Below are 19393 nucleotides of genomic sequence, written 5' to 3' on the forward strand. Positions count from 1 at the left end.
GAAAAGCCTTCGGGTCCTTACAAAGCAACCTGGGTCTGGAGCATATGAGAGGATGCCAGGGCTGGCCCTCTGGGGGCATGGGTGTCAAGGAGGGCCTATGGGGGCCTTACCCACTCCAGCAGGCAGACGTCACAGTGCAGGGGAAAGAGGAGCTGCTGTCAAAAGTGCCAGGGGAGTGACTGCTGCTGTTGAGCCAAGCACAGGGGTGTCTCTCTTGCCAAGCTTACACCAGCAGCTGACTAATCCAGCCCTCACCGAGCACCAGAGAAATACTGCTCTCCCCGCATTGTGTGTTCGCTGTATACAGCTGGCCTCCAGGACGTGAATATGCAAAACCTTCCCTGCATTGCTGGTGGAGCCCAGGGGCTGGAATTTGAGAAATGGCCAGAAATCCCGTTCATGGCATTACTACGCACTCTTGCTCCCCTTCCCGCAGAAGCCTGCTGGCCCTGCCGTGGGCTTCTGAGTCCCAAATAGAGCTCGGTTCCCTTGTCCTCTCCTCAACACAATGTCCTTCCCTGCCACATCCACCCCCCTCCCCAACCTTTGTGAACTTTCAGGTGTGAAATGACTACGTGGGCTTGAAAGCAGAGGAACGTGACTTTGCTAATGACCCGCAGGTCCCTGGGAGTCTAGATTTTCTTCTTCATGGATCAGATGCCGGGGAAACGGCACACTTGAGGCCTCTGGTTTTACTGCCTCTGCTGGGACTCCCTTTAGGGCCCATTTCACAATATGTCTTCTTGACAAATAACTGAGCTGCCCATTTCACCCACTAAATGACTAAATTCTGGGAAGACTCCAATGGCCTCTTCTGGATTCCCATTGCCCCAGCCCTCTGGGGCAATGAGCTGCCCACTTCATTTCTTACAGCTGATTCCAACCTGCGAACACCCTCAATCCCACTGCTGGGATGTTCAAAGAATACCATGGATTTTGCCATATAGACGTAGCCTAACTTCCCTGTTGGCCTCTTTCTCAATCTGGGGTATCTGTAGCTTTAGGTTCCACTGCAGTGGGCTATGGGTATATGAAGCCGCAGCGTGTTCTTCCTGAGGATTTGGGGGAAACAGCCTATTTTATACTGAAACATACAAGGCTGGCTGTCAGAAGAAATACACTATTTGTCAAGACTACAATCAGGTACTCACCTCACACCCATCAGAATAGCCATCATCAAAAAGTCTACGCATATATACACTAACAATGAAAAGATCAGCAAGAGAAATTAATAATCCCACTTAGCATTGCATCAATAAAATAGAATACCTAGGAATAAATCTACCTAAGGAGGCGAAAGACCTGTACTCTGAAAACTATAAGATGCTGATGATGGAAAGATATACCATGTTCTTGGGTCAGAAGAATCAATATTGTTAAAATAACTATACTACCCAAGGCAACCTACAGATGCAATGCAATCCCTATCAAATTACCAATGGTATTTTTCACAGACCTAGATAAAATGTGTATGGAAACACAAAAGATCCCAAATAGCCGAAGCAATACTGAGAAAAATGGAGCTGGAGGAACCTGGCTTCCTGACTTCAGACTATACTACAGAACTACAGTCATCAAAACAGTACGGTACTGACACAAAAACAGACATCTAGATCACTAGACCAGAACAGAAAGCCCAGAAATAAACCCACTTATGGTCAACTAATCTATGACAAGTGAGGCAATGATATACAATGGCGAAAAAAAGTCTCTTCAATAAGTGGTGCTAGGAAAACTGGACAACTACATGTAAAAGAATAAAATTAAAACAGTCTAACACCATACACAAAGATAAACTCAAAATGGATTAAAAACCTAATAAGACTGGATACTTTAAAACTCTTAGAGGACAACACAGAACACTGACATAAACCACAGCAATATCTTTTTGGATCCATCTCCTAGAGTAATAACAAAAACAAATGAGACCTAATTAAATGTAAAAGCTTTTTGCACAGCAAAGGGAACCATAAGCGAAATGAAAATACAACCCACAGAACGGGAGAAAAATCTTTGCAAATTATGTGACCAACAAGGGATTAATCTCCAAAATATATAAACATCTCATGCAGTTCTCTATATTAGAAAAAAAAAAAAACCTGATCAAGACATGGGCAGAAGATCTAAATAGACATTTCTCCAAAGAAGACAGCTAGGTGGCCAAAAAGCACATGAAAAGATTCTTAACATTTCTAATTATCAGAGAAATGCAAATCAAAATGAGGTTATCACCTCACACTGGTCAGAATGGCCATCATCAAAATGTCTACAAACAAGTGCTGGACACGGTGTGGAAAAAGAGACCCCTCCCATACTGTTGGTGGGAATGTAAATTTGTACAACCACTAGGGTGAACAGTATGGAGGCTCCTTGCAAAACCAAATATAAAACTACCATATGATCCAGTAATCCCACTCCTGGGCATATATCTGGATAAAACCATAATTTGAAAAGATAACATGCACCAGTATTTACATTGTTCATTGCAGCAGTATTTATAATAGCCAAGACATGGAAGCCACCTAAATGTCCATCAACGGATTGGATAAAGAAGACGTGGTACACATATGCAATGGAATATTAGCCATAAAAAATGAAATAATGCTATTTGCAGCAACATGGATCTAGAGATTCTCATACTAAGTGAAGTAAATTATAGACAAATACCATATGATAGAAGTGGAATCTAAAATATGATACAAATGAACTTACCTATGAAACACAAACAGACTCACAGACTTAGAAAACAGACTTGTGGTTGCCAAGGGGGTGGGGGGTAGGAGAGGGAAGGATTGGGAGTTTGGGATTAGCAGAAGCTAATGAGTATATATAGGATGGATATACAAGCAGGTCTTACTGTAGAGCACAGGGAACTATATTCAGTATCCTGAGATAAACCATAATGGAGAGAAAGATGAAAAGACACATCTATTACCGAGTCACTTTGCCATACAGTAGAAATTAACATTGTAAATCAACTACACTTCATTAAATTTTTTAAAAAGTGCACTATTTGCATACTCATTTAAAACTTGATAAAATATTTCATGTTTTCTAGGACCTTCAGGTCATGTTCCGGGTGCTTAGGAACAGGTGTCACTCTGTCTTCACTGCTGGAACACTTGGGTCACCTCGGCTTTCTAAACTACCAAAACTGGGCATTCTGACTCACATGTTCCTGATTAATGACTTAACAGCTTTTTTCTATGACAACTTGCTTGTCAAGAAAGAACGCGCCAGGAATTGCCCTTAGCTGGGGCTCAGACTGTTCAGCGTCTGACACAAAATGGTTTCCAGGGGATTCAGCCACTAAATATGCTTCAGTATTGCATCCAGCCTTTGAGAAAGGAACAAATCAAAATGTCACATAAACCCTTTGGAAATCAGATCCTCTTACTGTAGAATCTTACTCTGACATGGGCCAAGACTACACTCGTTTGGGTACATCGTGAGTCAAATCCTATTCCCAGAAACAGAACCACTCCCTCCTGGTAAAGTCTGATAATATGAGTTTGGCTTGTGGGCGCTGGCCTTCCCCACCAGCCCTGGAATTGTCACCATCTTCCACAGAAGTGTCACGCCTGGTATGCGCCTGTCTACACATCCTTCTCACCTGAGGCTGCCTCACAGTTCCACTGGAGTCACAGCCCATCAAAGCCTTTCCTTCCCACAGGAGAGGTTACCGCATCCCCAAGAGCCAGTGGAATATTCGAGAAGCTGGTGACAGAGACACTGTTCAGCCAGGACCAGGGAAGAAGATAAAGAGAAGAGGCTTCGGGAAAGGCAGAAGGGAAGAGAAGGCTTTAAAGTAAGGACTGCGAAGAAGCTACGGGAGATGTTTGAGAGATGTTTCGGTCAGGTGGGTGGGTCAAACACCAGACGGTACTGAGTTGAGAAGAGAGTGGGAGCGGATGTGGATTCACTGGATACTCATTAGCCTTGTGGAGAAGTTCGAGAGCGAGTGCAGTGAAGCACCGTCACCCTGAGCGTGCTGAGGTGTCGTGGCAGCACCTTGAGCGTCACGACACCTGTGCAACCAAGCTTCTTGGAAGATGCCTCCAGAGTTCCAACTCAAGGTGGCCTTTGGCAATGCTATATTCTTGTTATGTCTCATGCATTAACAGCCTGTAGACACCACATACTTGTATGCCAGTGTTTGCGCAGATTATTCACAGCAGCCAAAAGGTGGGAGCAACCCAAGAGTCCGTCAGTGGATGAATGGATAAACAAAATGCGGTACATTCACACGATGGGATGTTCTCAGCCATAAAAGGAATGAGATACTGATATGTGCTACGAGGTATATAAGCTCAGAAACTTGATGCTGAGAGAAAGAAGCCAGTCCCAAAATAGCACATAGTAGATGATGCCATTGACATAAACTGCAACTGGACAGAAGAGGCAAATGTTAGCAACAGTGGTAACGGTTGTACAACACTGTGAATGCAATCAGCGCCACTGAATTGTATACATAATGGTTAGAATGACATGTTTTGCAGTTGCCTGGTGGCTCAGTGGGTTAAGGACCCGGCATCGTCACTGCTGTGGCACAGGTTTGATCCCTGGCTTGGGAACTTCTGCATGTCTTGGACTTGGCCAAACAACATTGACAAATGTCTTGTTATATATATTTTACCATCAAAAACTATAGAGAGGGAGTTCCCGTCGTGGCGCGGTGGTTAACGAATCCGACTAGGAACCATGAGGTGGCGGGTTCGATCCCTGGCCTCGCTCAGTGGGTTGGGGATCCAGTGTTGCCGTGAGCTGTGGTGTAGGTCGCAGGCGTGGCTCGGATCCCGAGTTGCTGTGGCTGTGGTGTAGGCCGGTGGCTATAGCTCTGATTAGACCCCTAGCCTGGGAACCTCCATATGCCACGGGAGCGGCCCTAGAAAAGGCAAAAGGACCAAAAAAAAACAACCAAAAAAACCCCCAAAACAACTATAGAGACCAAAAGATAATGGCATCTGGGGCGCATCCTACTTCCTAAGGGGAAGGGAGGGCGAGGGCCCTGTTCCTCTGGCATTTTACTCGGTAGAGGGGCGAGTGTGCCTGTTTGTACCCGATGCCAGGGCAACTGGCCCTAAATGGCACTCCTTCAGCGCTTTGAAAGTCAAGTTGTCCGAAAGAGTTAAAATGGATATTTAAGCACTACCTCAGCTCTGCAACCGTGGCTCCTCGATGAGGAATGAAGGAAGGGGGCAGTTTTTGTCAGGGATTTTTAATCCGAGGCTCACTATTTTAAGGGAACTTACATTTACTTTCCTGAGTCACACAAATGATGCTGAGTTGAAAATGCCTTTTTAAAAAGTCAATGAAGGAATGAATACACGCTGTCCTCATTACTTTAAAAATGTAATGGCTTAGATTCACAGAGCTCTGCTTATAATATAAATTGTAAGCATGACACAGCTACAGAGGTATGCCTCTTTGGGTTCTGAGGCTGTCGAAGGAAAACACAAAATGTCACTTTTTGAAGCCAAATCAGATGGCTGGGCGGGCGTGGTGGTCAGGAGAGTGAGGGAGTGGCCTTACAGTCTCCTGGAGCCCAGAATCCAAGATGCTCAAAAAAAGCAGGGCTTTACATATCCGTTGATGGGGAGACCCGAGGGCTTCCTTTTCTCTTTTTTCTGGCCACGCCCGAGGTGTGCCAGGAAGTTCCCAGGCCAGGGATGGAAGCCGCGCCCCAGCAGTGACAAGGCTGAATCCTTCACTGCTACGCCACCAGGGAATTCTGGTAGTCTTCCATTTTTAATCAGCCGTGGTGGACCTTACAATGTATCCGAGAACTAAAATGCATGTGATATCCTGCCACTGTCCAACAGCAAAGGCAAGTTGATAGTACAAGAGCCATTGGGTCAACATGACTCAAGTCCCTGAAAACATTTAGCCTGAGTGTGGGAACATCATGGGCCAAAAAGCAACAGCAGGCAGATGTCCTCATAGAGGAAAGATGAAAAGCCTCGCTAAGTTGTGCCATCTGAATCTGTCCCCTAAAAACTCTCTCATCATCAGTGGGAAGCTGTTTTCCCCTTAATTTCCTTGGAAGAACACAGCGTCATTCCGGCTCCATCCTCTTACAGTTGGGATCCTCTGTTTTCGGATCCGGACTGTCTGTGAGTCGCCATTCCCACGTTCCCACAGGTACCATCGCCTCTGTCTTTGGACAGGGACCACGTCTCCTCTTTCCTCCAGCCTCTCTCTCCCCACTTACTCCCCTCCCCACAGGGTCCTCAATGCCCCAGCTAGATAAGGTACCCCTGCCTCTCCACTGGCCACGGCTATCCTGTGACAGCAGCAATCAGACCATACTCTTTTCCTAAGTCACATGTTGAGAATCACATTTCTCTTTCTCGGAATCCCATGACGGCTCCCTCCTGCATGGGGGATAAAGTCCTAATTCCTCAGCGTGGCATTCACACGCTTCTCCATCTCACCTTGTCTTGCTTTCCAGTTGCAACTGCCCACATATTTCCCCAAGCACCGTACCATCCCACGTATCATTTGCTGAAAATGGCAAGTACTTTGAGGTTCCCATGTCTTTCTTCATGCTGTTCCCTCAGCCTGGGATGCTCTCTCTCTCAGGCTTCAACATACATGCCACTTCTTAGAGGAACCCTTCCATCCTCCCCCTAGCCCAGAGGAATTACTTCCCTCTCTGACTATGAGTCAGATTGTACGCCTTTTTGGGCCATACCCATGGCATGAGGAAGGTCCCAGGCCAGGGATCAAACCCAAGTCACAGCAATGACAATGCCAGATCCTTAACCCACTGAGCCACCAGGGAACTCCCACTGGGACTGTACTTCTACCAGTGGACTAGTTTCATTCTGCAACACAGTAGTCATTCAGCTAGACTAGGAGCCCCATCAAAGGAAGACACGAGTCTACACACAGCACATGACTGGCATAGACACTGAAAAACTGAATGAATGCATGCATGAATCAAGGGCTACACAGATGAACCTATATTCCCAGTTTACTGAGAATACGAAGGTGAAGGGCTTCGTCCTTGGCAGAGACCCTTCCCATGCAGACTGTCCTCATCAACTGATGAGTTCCTTGGGGGAAAGAGTCCCACTGAACTAAGATGAAGAAAAGACAAAAGCAGAGCCAGTGGTGGGCGTGGTGCAGGAAGCCAATGGCAGGACTCAAACCCCGACCTCTAGATGCTAAAGCCCTTCTGACAGCAGCCAGTTCTCATTACCTGTAGCATCAGTTCACTCCATGTAGATGGATGCAATCAACAAGATCATTTTCATACTATCTTTTGCTGCCTAGAACTTGATGCTCTGCCCGGGGAGCAGGGGACATATGCCAGCATTCTGTGTGCCATGCTGGCAAGGAATCCGGATTTCCGGTGAGCGGGTTTCATTTCTTTATCACTTCAAACCTTGTGAGTTGGTTCCCATACCTCTGACCCTTGCTTTTGCCTCATAATCTACCCACTGCTGGGCCACACCCTGCCCCCTCCATCCCCATGGATCCCCAAGTGCAGGGGTTGCTGGCGATGGACATGACAGTGCCTGTCTCTGTCACATGAAAATATAGCTTCATTAGTGAAGTCGGTCCCTCGCTTGGCTGTGACAGCGCGAAGCACTGAGACTTCCATCCGCGCAGTCCCCTCCCCTTGCAGAGTCTGCGGGATGACTGCCAGGAAAATACAATTACGGGCTGGCAGGGGAATAAATACAAGTCCTTAACCTAAAAGTTCTGTGTTTTCATTTTCCCCCCTTTCCATGTCTCTATACACATCTTTTTCTCTTTCCATTGCTCCTTAAATTCATTTCCTGTGTCCAATTATTCCCTTCTCTGCTGTCTAGTTGGTGCTTTCCTAAACATTCTCTGCTGTCTCCAGAGTGATCTGTTCCATATCCCGAGGCCAGGGGCAAGGTTGGACTCCTTTAATGGATTCGGAATGTTACAGATGCCTGTCTGCTCCTCTGCCCTTTGAGGTAAATCTCTAACCCGGGTTCCCATTGCTTTAGAAGAGGTTCTAGTATCTCCTTCCTCCGTCTTCCCTCAGCGTTTCCATTGCCTTCCTGTTTACTCTGCAGCGCCATTCCTGCTTCTCAGCTCAGATTCCCTTATTATGGCCCTGGCTTCACCACCCTCCTCCTCTGGCACTGCCAGGCCCTGCGCCCGCGCATGCTCCCTTTGGTACTTCCCATCTCAGATGCTTCTGGCCCAGAGCCATGCCATTTGAGTACTGCTGTTTCACGGCCTCGTCTTTCTTCTAAGGGGAAAATGATTTGGACTTAAAAGAAATAAACTTTCTAGTAATCAGTGTAATCTGACAGTTGTGCCGGCTGCCCGAGGCAGCGAGACCCGCCTCTCGAGGGGGGTCCATGAGCGTTTGGACAGCCATTGGGCAGAGAGATTGGTGAAGGGATTCAAACATAGAGTGAGGGGGTGAAGGTAAATAGCTCCTGATGACCCTTCCAACCCCGAGATTCTAGGATTTCACTCAGGCCTTTAGAGGGCTCATGGCAGGGATGAAGGGGGAAGGGACAGGGTTCAAGTGACCTCTGCATTCCTCCCTTTGACACAGACGCTGTCTGGAGAGGCATCTAAGGCGAGCGTTGTGGAGTCTCTCTCAAAGAAAGGGAGCAGTGTTTTGGGGAGACGAGGACCAGCTTAGAGAGGAGGGCGTTAAATTCGCCAAGGAGTTCTCAACCAAGACATAACTTTAAGGGCGTAGCTACTGACCTGCCCATCCTGGGGAGAAAGAATTACGCAATCTGCCCTGCGTACCAAGGTAGCGGCTGTTTATCAGGCAACGTGAAATGTACATGTATAGTATGGGACAGTATAGAAGACAGAGCAGCCAACTCAGGAATTGTTTCCATGGATTTTTTGTTTGTTTGTTTCCTACCAATGGGAAACGATGCTGGACACCTTGCTCAGTGCGGCCATGACGGTACCGCTCAGGAGCCAGACAAAGAAAAGAAGAGGCATCAGATGGAGAAGATTCTTTTGGGAAACATGATGAAGACAGGAAGCCGGAAGGACTCAAGGGGAAGGCAATTGAGGAGCCAATGCTGGATCATCCCCACACAAATAGCTCTGTGGCATTAGAAACAGGTAGGCAAGCACAAAGGGAGTCTGGGAAAGGCGAAAAGATGCCCAGTGGCTCAAGCCCCCAGCTACAAAGAGGTAAAGGGGAAAAGGAAAATTCCGACTACAAAGAGTGGCAGCCGGGGTCCCTGAGAAAGAGCAGCAAGGAGATACTGAGCCCAAATAAAAAGAAGATGCAATTGGCAAGAGATCAACTTTAATTTAAAAAGGTCAAGGGTGGCCTCAGTTCTGCATAACTAAGACGGGGCCAAAGTTTTCCATGTCGTTGTCACCTGTCTACAGAATGTGACAGATGAGCCTGTTAACTAGGACAGGAACATCTCGTTGACCAAGTCCGTTGAAGTAGGGGGATGGCTGAGAAGAGCAAGGCATCGGGCTATAAGCATATCAGAAAACGATGCGATTTCAGAGTCAAAAGGCCTTGCAGGGCCAAGAAAGAAGCCACATTTAAACACACAAAGATGCAGTCAACAACAGTAAAAACAGACCAAAACTAGGGCCTTAGAGCCTGGCTCCCTAAACTTCTGGAAAGACATGCTAAAAGAAGAACAAATACAGCAACTATAGTTGCAATTCTCCAAAGAAAGAGAGGGAATATGGTGGCAATATTTATAGCTCAGGGGAGAAGCAAATCCAACACAAAGTCGTCTTTTGCTCTTGCAAGGGAGTGGGGGAGGCCAGGCTGCGGCGGGAGGAAGGCGCCCTCCTGCCAGTTCCCAGTTAATCCCCCGATGGCCTGGCTTCCGTTTTCCACGTCCAGCTCTCAGTCTTGGAACTTAGCGTCCTCCTACCTTTTCAACGCCACCTCTGCCCTCCTCCGTCCTTCCTCTAACTGTTCTCAGACTGCCCCGCGGGCTGTTTTTCTTTTAAAGGGTCCTCTCCTTCTTTGGCCCTCCACGCTTCTCACTGGACGAGCGTTCTCGAATGCTCTCCTCGGGGGCCCTGGTTTTATTGCTCACCCAGGACTCCCACATCCACCTCTCGCTCACACGTCTCAGGAGATGGAACCGTTCCTGGCCACTGCTGCCCGGATGTCCCTTAGGCAACTCAGACGCAACACAATCCCCGCAGCATTTCTATTCCTTCCCTCAGCGGCTCCCTTCCTGCGGGTCCCTGCCACCCGGCCCCCTCCCCGGTGCACGGAGCGGTCTCCTAGCCGTCCAGCTGCCTGCAAGTCACCCTAGATTCCCCCCTCCTTTTTCGTTCTCCAGGTCTAATTAATTAACACATCCCATAAACTCTGTTCCCTTAATATTCCGCCAATCCTTTCCCTTCCGGGGGCCAGGGCTCGCTAGGGCTGCTGCTTAGACAGAAGGTCATTCAACTGCTTCCCTACCTGGTCCTCAGGCAAACCATCCTCCCCGAGTTGACAGAATCCTTTTATTTTGTTAATTTTTAAGCTACTCAACACATGAATACATCCTTGAAGCTAAAGAGTCAAACAATACCTGCGTCTGTAGAGTTAAAAAATAAGCAAGCTAGCCCCCTCTTCCCCTTGCCCCCTTCCACAACCCCCCAGGGGTAATTGCTGGGAAACTGTACTGTCTATGCATATGCATATGCTAGGAGGTCTTGGCAATCCTTGCATATTAATACAGGTAGGACTGCTTCATTCCTTTTAATCAGAGCGAGAAATGCCATGGTGGGAATGAATACAATCACACTGATAGGCCTTTCATTTGCTTTTCATTTGTCCCTGGCACCAACAATGCGGCAGCGAGCATCCTCTGACTTACACCTTTGACTACCTGGTGTATTTCTGTCAGGTATATTCCTAGAATAACCCCGGCATGTAGGCATGGAGCTTGCTTGGGAGACAAGTGGCAGAACAGTAGGACAGCAGTTGGGAAGGCTTGGCTGGAGAAGATTTTGAGAGTAAGCAGATTAATGTATTTTTTTTCTTAGAAAGATGATATAGAGGATATCAATGAAATCAGATGATATTAAGGCATCTTTGGGAGAAAAAATCATCAGGTTATCACCCTCCTGCAAGAGCTATTTTTAAAACAAACATTAATTTAAAGCAAACCATGCACTTTCAACTTAGGACAAATACGGATGGGCACCACTGCCCTAGAAGACAACGTGGGAGTGACAGTGGCCCGCCGCTGAACATGATTTGGCAATAGAGTTTCTTTTCATCCAGGTCGTGAATATTATACGCTAAACTACATGGTCTGGATTGTGGAGCGAACCCTAGCCCATAAGCGCTCAGTATGGTCCTTGCGTACACCCGTTTTACTATCGTATATTCCATTTTTATTTTCGCAACTTTGGGAGGGTCGTGCAAATACTTGTCCGGGAAGAGAATTGAAATCATGAAGAGGGTGGAGAACAGATCTTTTCGAGGAAATACCAAAGAAATAGGATTGGCTCGTGACCTCTGATTCACTTCTAAAAGTGGTGACATTTTGGTCCCGAGAGCCACTTGGCTGAGTTTTTAAATTTTTTAATTTTTTATTTTTCCCTGCTGTACAGCATGGGGATCAAGTTATTCTTACCTGTATACATTCCCCCCCCCACCCTCTGTTCTGTTGCAATATGAGTATCTAGACATAGTTCTCAATGCTACTCAGCAGTGGCTGAGTTTTTAATGCCCGGAATAAGTTCACTGCCCTGCCTGCAAATCCACAACGGCATTAGCAGCAAGCATCGCGTCAGGGGAAAATCAAAGTGAGCAAAGCATCATTAGGTGCGCCGCCCCGTGTCACCAGAGAAAGCAATGTACTCAAGGGATTACCCTGATTAAAGATGCCTTCTCCTTAAACAGAGATTGTTTCCTTCCACCGATTTGTCCCCCATCAATTCTCCCCATGTCACGCAGCATTCCCGTCCAACAGCAATTGCTGGTGTCTTTTTAGTTTCTCTGCCAAGAGATTAGAGGCAGCAAGTGGAGCCTGGGCAGTCACCGTCATTTCCTCCCCGATGGAAGACGTATGAACGGAGGGCTGTGGAGACGGATTACAGTTTAGGTCACCCAGGGGAGAAATCTGAAGCCCCCTTTTGATGAACAACGAGGTAAGTAATCCTCAGACCTTCTTTTTTTCCCCTGAGTATTAAGCCTAAGACCAAGTTTAGGAGGCCTCCTTTTCAATTTGATTTTTTTTTTTTTTTGCCTTCACCTTTCTCATGCCCCAGGCAGGCTGGCCGGCAGCAAGGAGAGGGTGCGGGGGGTGCCCTGAACACGAGCTCCTGCAGCCTTCTTCAGGGACCAGACTCCCAGCCTCTCTGGTTTACCGCGCTATTTTTTTCTCTTTCCCTAAAACCTCTTCTAACCCTTGCCACTTCCAGAGTATTCTTTTAGGGGAAGAGAGGGTTAAAAATGTATCAAGAGTCTGGGTCCTTGTCTCTGTTACCACTACCCGAGTCTTTCTAAGACATTTCAGTTTACTGTGTTATCACGGGAGTTCCTGTTGTGGCGCAGCAGAAACAAATCTGACGAGTAGCCATGAGGATGCAGGTTCGATCCCTGGCCCCCCCTCAGGGGGTTAAGGAGCCAGTGTTGCCATGAGCTGTGGTGCAGGTTGCAGACACATGGCTGGGATCCATCATTGCTGTGGCTGTGGTGTAGGCGGGCAGCCGTAGCTTCGATTCAACCCCTAGCCTGGGAACCTCCATATGCCGTAAGTGCGGCCCTCAAAAGCAAATAAAATAAAAGAAAAATGCAAGTGTTATCACGAATAACTGCTTGAAGTGGAGGAGTGGTGGCTGTGGAAGGGTGTGTGTTGCGTCTGTTTAGAACAACAAGGTAATTAATTGATTATCTGTTGAGGACAAGGAACATTAGTGATAACACCCAGAACTGTGCAGACCAGGCCCCGCAGATACAGGAGATCCGGAGCCTGACCGCAAGGCCTCGCCATCTAGCGGGAGATGCATACGTGCTGTAGGTATCAGGAGGGGCGGCAATGAATTGGGCACCTGCTCTTTGCCAGACACGGTGGCAGGTGCTGCGGTGCATACAGAGATGGAGAAAACTCAGTTGTTGGCTTCAAGGAGCTCTCTATCCATCAGGAAGACGAGATGGCTACAAAAATAACTGCGTGCAAGTGGGAATGTGGTAAATGCCACCAGAGAGCCAGGGACCAAGGGCTGCGGGGACTCTGAGCCTGATCTCCTCCTTTGTGCCCTGCCTGCAGGCAGGGCACCCTTGGTTATTTAGTCACAAAGTCGTACTCCTTCTCCAGTGAGATAAGATCGATCGGTAAATGGGACTCCACAAACCTCCACAAGCATGGTATTTCTGGTTATTTGAAGAAACCATACTTAGTAGATCTTTCTCTGGAGAAACACTGCCTTGTGCGCTGGTCGTAGTCACAGACTAACAGGAAAGCCAGGTCAGTAGCTCAGGGCTGGCTGTGCAGAGGCTCAGAGGTTCCCCAGGACCGCCCTCGATTTGCAACGCGCCGCCCCACTGGTGTTCGGTGTATCTGAGCCCAGGCGTGGTGGGGCGCAGCTGCTCTTCAAGTGAAACCCTAAACCCTTTCAAACACTCGGCAATCTTTCTACTTTCTCCGCTTGCGAGGCTCTGAAGATTTCCCTCCGTGCATTTTTCCAGCATGATGTGAGATGCCTGTGCGTCCAGAGAGATTTACGAGACGGCCTTTTAAATGTAGCCTCTTTTTCAAACGGAGGTCCCTTTCCCCTGGAGTTTTGGCCATTAACTCTCTGTCTGTTTATTTGCACATTTTATGAACCGAGGGGCAAGTGCGTTCTCACGTACAAACAAACAAGACACCCCTGGATGGGTTATTCTGCCAGTCCTGACTCCTGAAAGGAAGACAATGAAAAGCCAGACAGAGATAATCAAAGAGGTGGGATGCAAGGAGATAAGGGAGTGACAAATCCCGAATCTCATGTTCCCATTCCTGCCTAGACAAAGAAAAGTACATTTACTTCAACAATGCAGGGCAGGTCTTACTGAGGAATTAAAGACCTAAGCCTCTTGCCAAAGAGTTTCTGGCCGACAGGCTGCGGCTACCCTTGATCCCCCTCCCAACTCCCCCCGCCCAGTCGTCTATCTAAAAATACCAACTCACCTTGGGTGAGAAGCTGTAGTTATGGGAAGGTTTCATCCAGCAGATTGGTAAACAGACTATCAGCTTGAATTACTGAAATTAGCAAGGCTAATGCAATGTCACTATTCAAAACTGGGCCAATTTGGAATTTCTTAATGGCCTTAGGAGAGGGAGTCTTTATACATCCTACAATCTCTCTTCATTCTTACCTAAATTCCTTCTCAGATGTTATGAATGGCCTGTTTTGTAGCCAACACAAACTTTGTCCGGTAAAATAATGTAAGGAACTCAGAATGAAAAGAGATTAGCTGTTCCTGGCTCCTGTTATTTTACAGCAGAAATAACTTTGGCTTCTACTGATTCATAGACAAAGCTTGAAATGCAAAGCATGCTCAACTCTAGATTCAGCATGAAAAGGACCTTAAAATATGCCCAAGTGCAAGTAATGGACTTATTAAAGGGAAGAAAAGAGGCACTTTTCACACACTCCCGAGCTCTTTAGTCCTGTCATATCAGTAATCTTGCTTAAGAATTTCATTCTATTTACATTTCTCCTCCCTTTAAATATCCTCAGGACTCACATGGCATCAAGTACTGAAGCTTGTGAGACATTAATTTCTTTATGTTAATTACAGGGAAGGCATGTAAAGTGCACAAGTGATAGAACTTGGGGGCACTTGCAACCATTTCAATAGGAATTAAAAATCAGTTCTGTAGTTTTAATTGAACACCTGATAATTTAGCCAACAGCTATTTTGGGAGGCAAACTTCAGGTATCTTCTTTGGACTATTTCCAGACCAAGTGCATTTTCCATTAGGAAATCTAGTTTATATTTGATGACAAAAGCATGAACTGCCACATTTGGGTGATTATGAAACATTTTATAAAATCATAATAAACATGGGAGGCTTTCAAGCCACAGTACATAAAGCACATGGTTCTCAAATACGCACATGAACGCACGTCTAGGCTTCCTGTTTTAATTTTAAGAGAACTCGGAAGAATAAAAATAGTGCCTGAAAAATTTTGCCCATCTTGGAATATTTGTGTGCAATTACAAAACAAACAAACAAACAGGAGTTCCTGTTGCAGGGCAGTAGAAACGAGTCCGACTAGGATCCATGAGGATGCAGGTTCGATCCCTGGCCTCGCTTAGCGGGTTAAGGAGCTGGTGTTGGCACAGCTGCGGCATAGGTGGCGGCTGTGGCTCAGATTTGATCCCCGGCCCAGGAACTTCCATATGCCATGTGGCGCACCCGCCCCCCGCCCCAAAAAAGAAGAAATTACTTGATGTCTGTGCCTTAGTCTCCATCTGTAATATGGGGAATGTGGTACAATAGGACTTGGAATCTGCAAGGGCAGATGCATTCTGAAGAGGTGCCAGTCTGCTTCCACAGGATTCTTACAGTGAGGACACTACCCTGGACCCGCCAAGGGACCGTTAGGATCTGGAAGAGCAGTGTGAGGGATGGAGTAATCCAGGTTCCTAACCCCCGTCCTCCCAGGTCCCTCACCTACTAGCTATGTGACCACAGTCCTTTGAATATTGTTTTCTGTTTAGGGCCACACCTGCGCCATATGCAAGTTCCTAGGCGAGGGGTCGAATCGGAGCGGCAGCTGCCAGCCTATGCCCCAGCTCATGGTAACACAGGATCCTTAACCCGCTGAGTGAGGCCAGGGATCGAACCTGCATCCTCACGGATACCAGTCGGGTTTGTAACCCGCTGAGCCACAACAGGAACGTCCATGAGCTTTTGATTACGAGCCTGCAAAATGGACATAATACCAGTGGTTTCTGTCTCTGAATAGGACGGGGGGGAGGAGTACGCAAGGGCTGAGTTTGGGTGTATTTAAATTTTAAGAACCAGTAAGCGCAGCTGTGCTAGATTCCAAAACACTTGGGGGGAAAAAAGGCAACCGGCTATCTAACGCTATGCACACAAAAGAGTTACTGTGATGAATTCCAATTTCTCTTCTAGAAAGTTAATCCAACTGCTTGGGTCTAGCTAGGTAGATTGAGTTTGAATACAAACTTAGTGGTGCTTAGCGTTACACACATTAGAAAGACTCTGATGTACAAATTCTGTTCAAAAGCAAAGATGAAGAGGTCATTACAGGTAATGATTAAAACTAAAGCTATGGGGTGTTTTCTTAAATGAAGTTCCAGCAACTAGTTTGAAATGCCAGATACTAGACGTTCAGATATAAATCAAGCTGTCGTCTTCAGAGTTTTCTGACTGGTAAAAAACCACAAGCCAGAACATCAAGCATTTTGGCAATGACAAAGTTCAAATACTTGCTTTTTCCTTTCCAGGCAGGTCAGTCTCCTTAACCCTTCATTCTCTGACAAGGCTTCCCTAAATGTTCTTCCACCACAGCCAGGACCCTGGGCCCAGGCCTCTGGGAGTATTTGACTTAGCCAGGCTCAATCCTAGTTCCCATTCCTTCTAGACGTGCCAAGATGGGGTGTTCTCTGCCCTGGCCCCTCTAAAAGCAGAAACGGGGATCTGCAAGGCACCAGACTTCATTTCCCACTCTTCTAGAAGGGCTTTGGAAGAGAGTGTGCTGGAAAGGTGAGGACAATACCAAAGTAGGAATTTTCCATAACTTAGAAGAGGAATTAAGGAAGGTTAAAGGCTCCTGGAATGGAGTCTGGGATTTTGCCCGCCCCCGAGTGACCTGCCACTGTTAGCTTGGCTTGGGGTCATTTATCAACCTGGAGCTCCCTGACTTCCCATCCACCAGCTGCTTGGGAGAGGCGGATGCACAGAAGTGATAGGTCGCTGTCCCCACCAAGAAATCTGACGTTGTTATACTTCTACCTGGGACAAAACTGAGAAGATGACAAGCGTATCTTTGTTCCCCTCTCCATCACATCGGCCTGGTGGTCCTTCCTTATCCTCGCAAGAGATTTGTTGACTCCACGCGTCCTGTAGCAGATCAGAGCAACCTTCCGAGCATCTCATTCTGTTCCAGGGATTCATACTGTGTATCCGCCAGGAGGGCAAAACAGACCAGGGAGGGAGGTGCTCTAGGACAGTGGTCCAAGTCCTGGACTGGGAGCCAGAAAACGTGGCTGCCAATATCGGCTCTAGTACCTCCCAACTCTGATTGAGGGCAAGTTCCAGAACTTCTCTGCACCACAGTTTCCTCACCTACAAAACAGGGTGGCTGAGAGTTTATGGCAGACCATCTAGTCTGGTGTCTGACACAGAGTAGGTGCTTCCAAAATATAAACATTCTTTTTCTTTTTTTTTGTCTTTTTTTTTAGGGCTGCACCTGCAGCACATGGAGGTTCCCAGGCTAGGGGTCCAATCAGAGCTGTAGTTGCCAGCCTCCACCACAGCCACAGCCACACTGAATCTGAACCGTGTCTTCCACCTACACCACAGCTCACGGCAACACCAGATCCTTAACCCTCTGAGCGGGGCCGGGGATTGAACCTGCGTCCTCATGAATGCTAGTCAGATTTGTTTCCGCTGAGCCACGACGGGAATTCCTAACATGTAAATGTTCCATGTGGAGGGCAACAGAGAGAGGAGATTACTGCCCCCCCCCCCCCGCCCAAGCCCTGAAGATGTAAAGGCCATTGCAAATCTTATATCCTTCATCTGTGCCTGCCAGGGCACCAAAGCTGCAGGGAACTTTAAGTCTTGTATAGATTTAAACCTGAATCACTTTGTTGTACAGTGGAAATTAACACAACATCACAAGTCAACTCTACTTCAATAAAACTCTAAAAACTGAACAGAAAAATAAAGTAACAACTTACACCTTCTTTTTCTCTCTCAAGGATTCTTTTGGCGGAACCAATACAAATATGCTAGGAACACAAACCAGAAGAAGAATGGCAGATGAACAATCGCTATAACCACTACGAAAATATCAGGCAGCTGCTCTTCGCTCAACTGGTTCAAAGTCGCTAAGTCTTTGTGCTGGTGTCTCCTTTTTAAACAAATATGTTGCCGCAGATGGTTTGTATCCTCTCCCTTCCACTGTGGGATTTCACATGCATGGGAGGTGCTAGGCAAAGATGCAGACACTGCTGCATCCCAAAAACCCCAGCAGAGCCCAGTCAGGCTTTTCCAACACCCACCGCCCCCTGCTCTTTCAGGGCCCCGTGCTCCACCCCTACCCTCTGCAGTAGCCTTGCGGGCAATGGATAAAGCATACCCTGGGAGCAGGGGTCACATCTCTGCTCGAAAGTCACCAGTGCCTCACCGCTGTCCACAGAATTAAGCACAAAGCCTTTAGTGTTTCTGTACCCGCCTTCCTCCTCGAGAGCAGGTGTGGCCTCTTTATCCGCATCGAGCCGCACACTGTATGAGGCACAAGGGAAAGGTGTGAGTTTGAGCTGAAACAATGGGTTGAATTGAATCCTCTCTCTGAGCACCTTCTCTTCATTCCTGGCACCTGCCCATGTGAAGGGAGATAAGGGGAGTTTCCTATGCCATCAGGAAACTTCTACTATCCACAGACAATTAACAGAGAGGAGGAGTTCCCACTGTGGCCCAGCGGGTTAAGACTCTGACTCCAGCGGCTCAGGTCACTGTGGAGGCACGGGTTCAATCCCTGGCCCAGCAGAGTGGGTTAAAGCATCCGCAGCTGAGACGTAGGTTGCAGCTGTGGCTCGGATTCAATCCCTGGCCCAGGAGGATGGTATGAGAAAAAGATGCTGTGGGCGTGGCCATTCAAACCAACCAACCAGCCAACCAACCAACCAACCAACCAGAGAGGGACTTGGGACACTTTGATGGTTGCCACTAAAAATCATGAAACAGCCTGTCCTCAAGGGACTTTTGTAAGGATGGAGCCCTTAACAGACGTAGGCTTTTTGGTAGAACTGAGATATGAAATAATTTGACATAAGGAGAAAGAATTCCTGATTTGCCCCAGAGCAGAATAGGGAGCAACAGAGGAGACAGACCTGAGAGCAAACCCCAGCTCCACCCTGAGCAAGTCCCTTCTCTTCCTTCTTTTAGCCTCACTCTTGTCATCTCTAAAGTGTGCCTAATTCCCTCCCCGCAAGGCTGCTCTCATTCAATGAGAGCACGTAGGCCAAGTTCCTCACAGAAGCCTTGGTATTTAGTGGGATCTCAATAAACGCTTGTCGATGGAAAGTAGAGGAACGACTCATCTTTCCAAATAAAGCAGTCAGGGTGGGGCTGGGCTGGCCATAGTGCTTCCTTTTTAAATTCAGTCATTATTTTTTGCCTTTCATTTCCTTTTATTATAGTTGGTTTACAGTGTTGTGTCAATTTCTGCTGTACAGCATAGCGACCTAGTCATATATATATAT

The 19393-nt window shown here is 47.2% G+C and overlaps 1 protein-coding gene and 1 long non-coding RNA gene across 2 annotated transcripts in view; one reads left to right on the top strand and one right to left on the bottom strand.

The window, feature by feature from the left end:
• GPC3 (glypican 3) overlaps positions 1–19393 on the bottom strand; it is a 437111-nt gene that overhangs the window by 5935 nt on the left and 411783 nt on the right. The window lies entirely within an intron of this gene.
• LOC110257860 lies at positions 4869–18430 on the top strand. Its single transcript, XR_002340889.1, has 3 exons — positions 4869–7952; positions 11937–12093; positions 17888–18430. It is a non-coding gene; the product is annotated as an uncharacterized LOC110257860 (long non-coding RNA).

This window comes from Sus scrofa, chromosome X, assembly GCF_000003025.6.
Source record: "Sus scrofa isolate TJ Tabasco breed Duroc chromosome X, Sscrofa11.1, whole genome shotgun sequence".
Lineage (NCBI taxonomy): Eukaryota > Metazoa > Chordata > Mammalia > Artiodactyla > Suidae > Sus > Sus scrofa.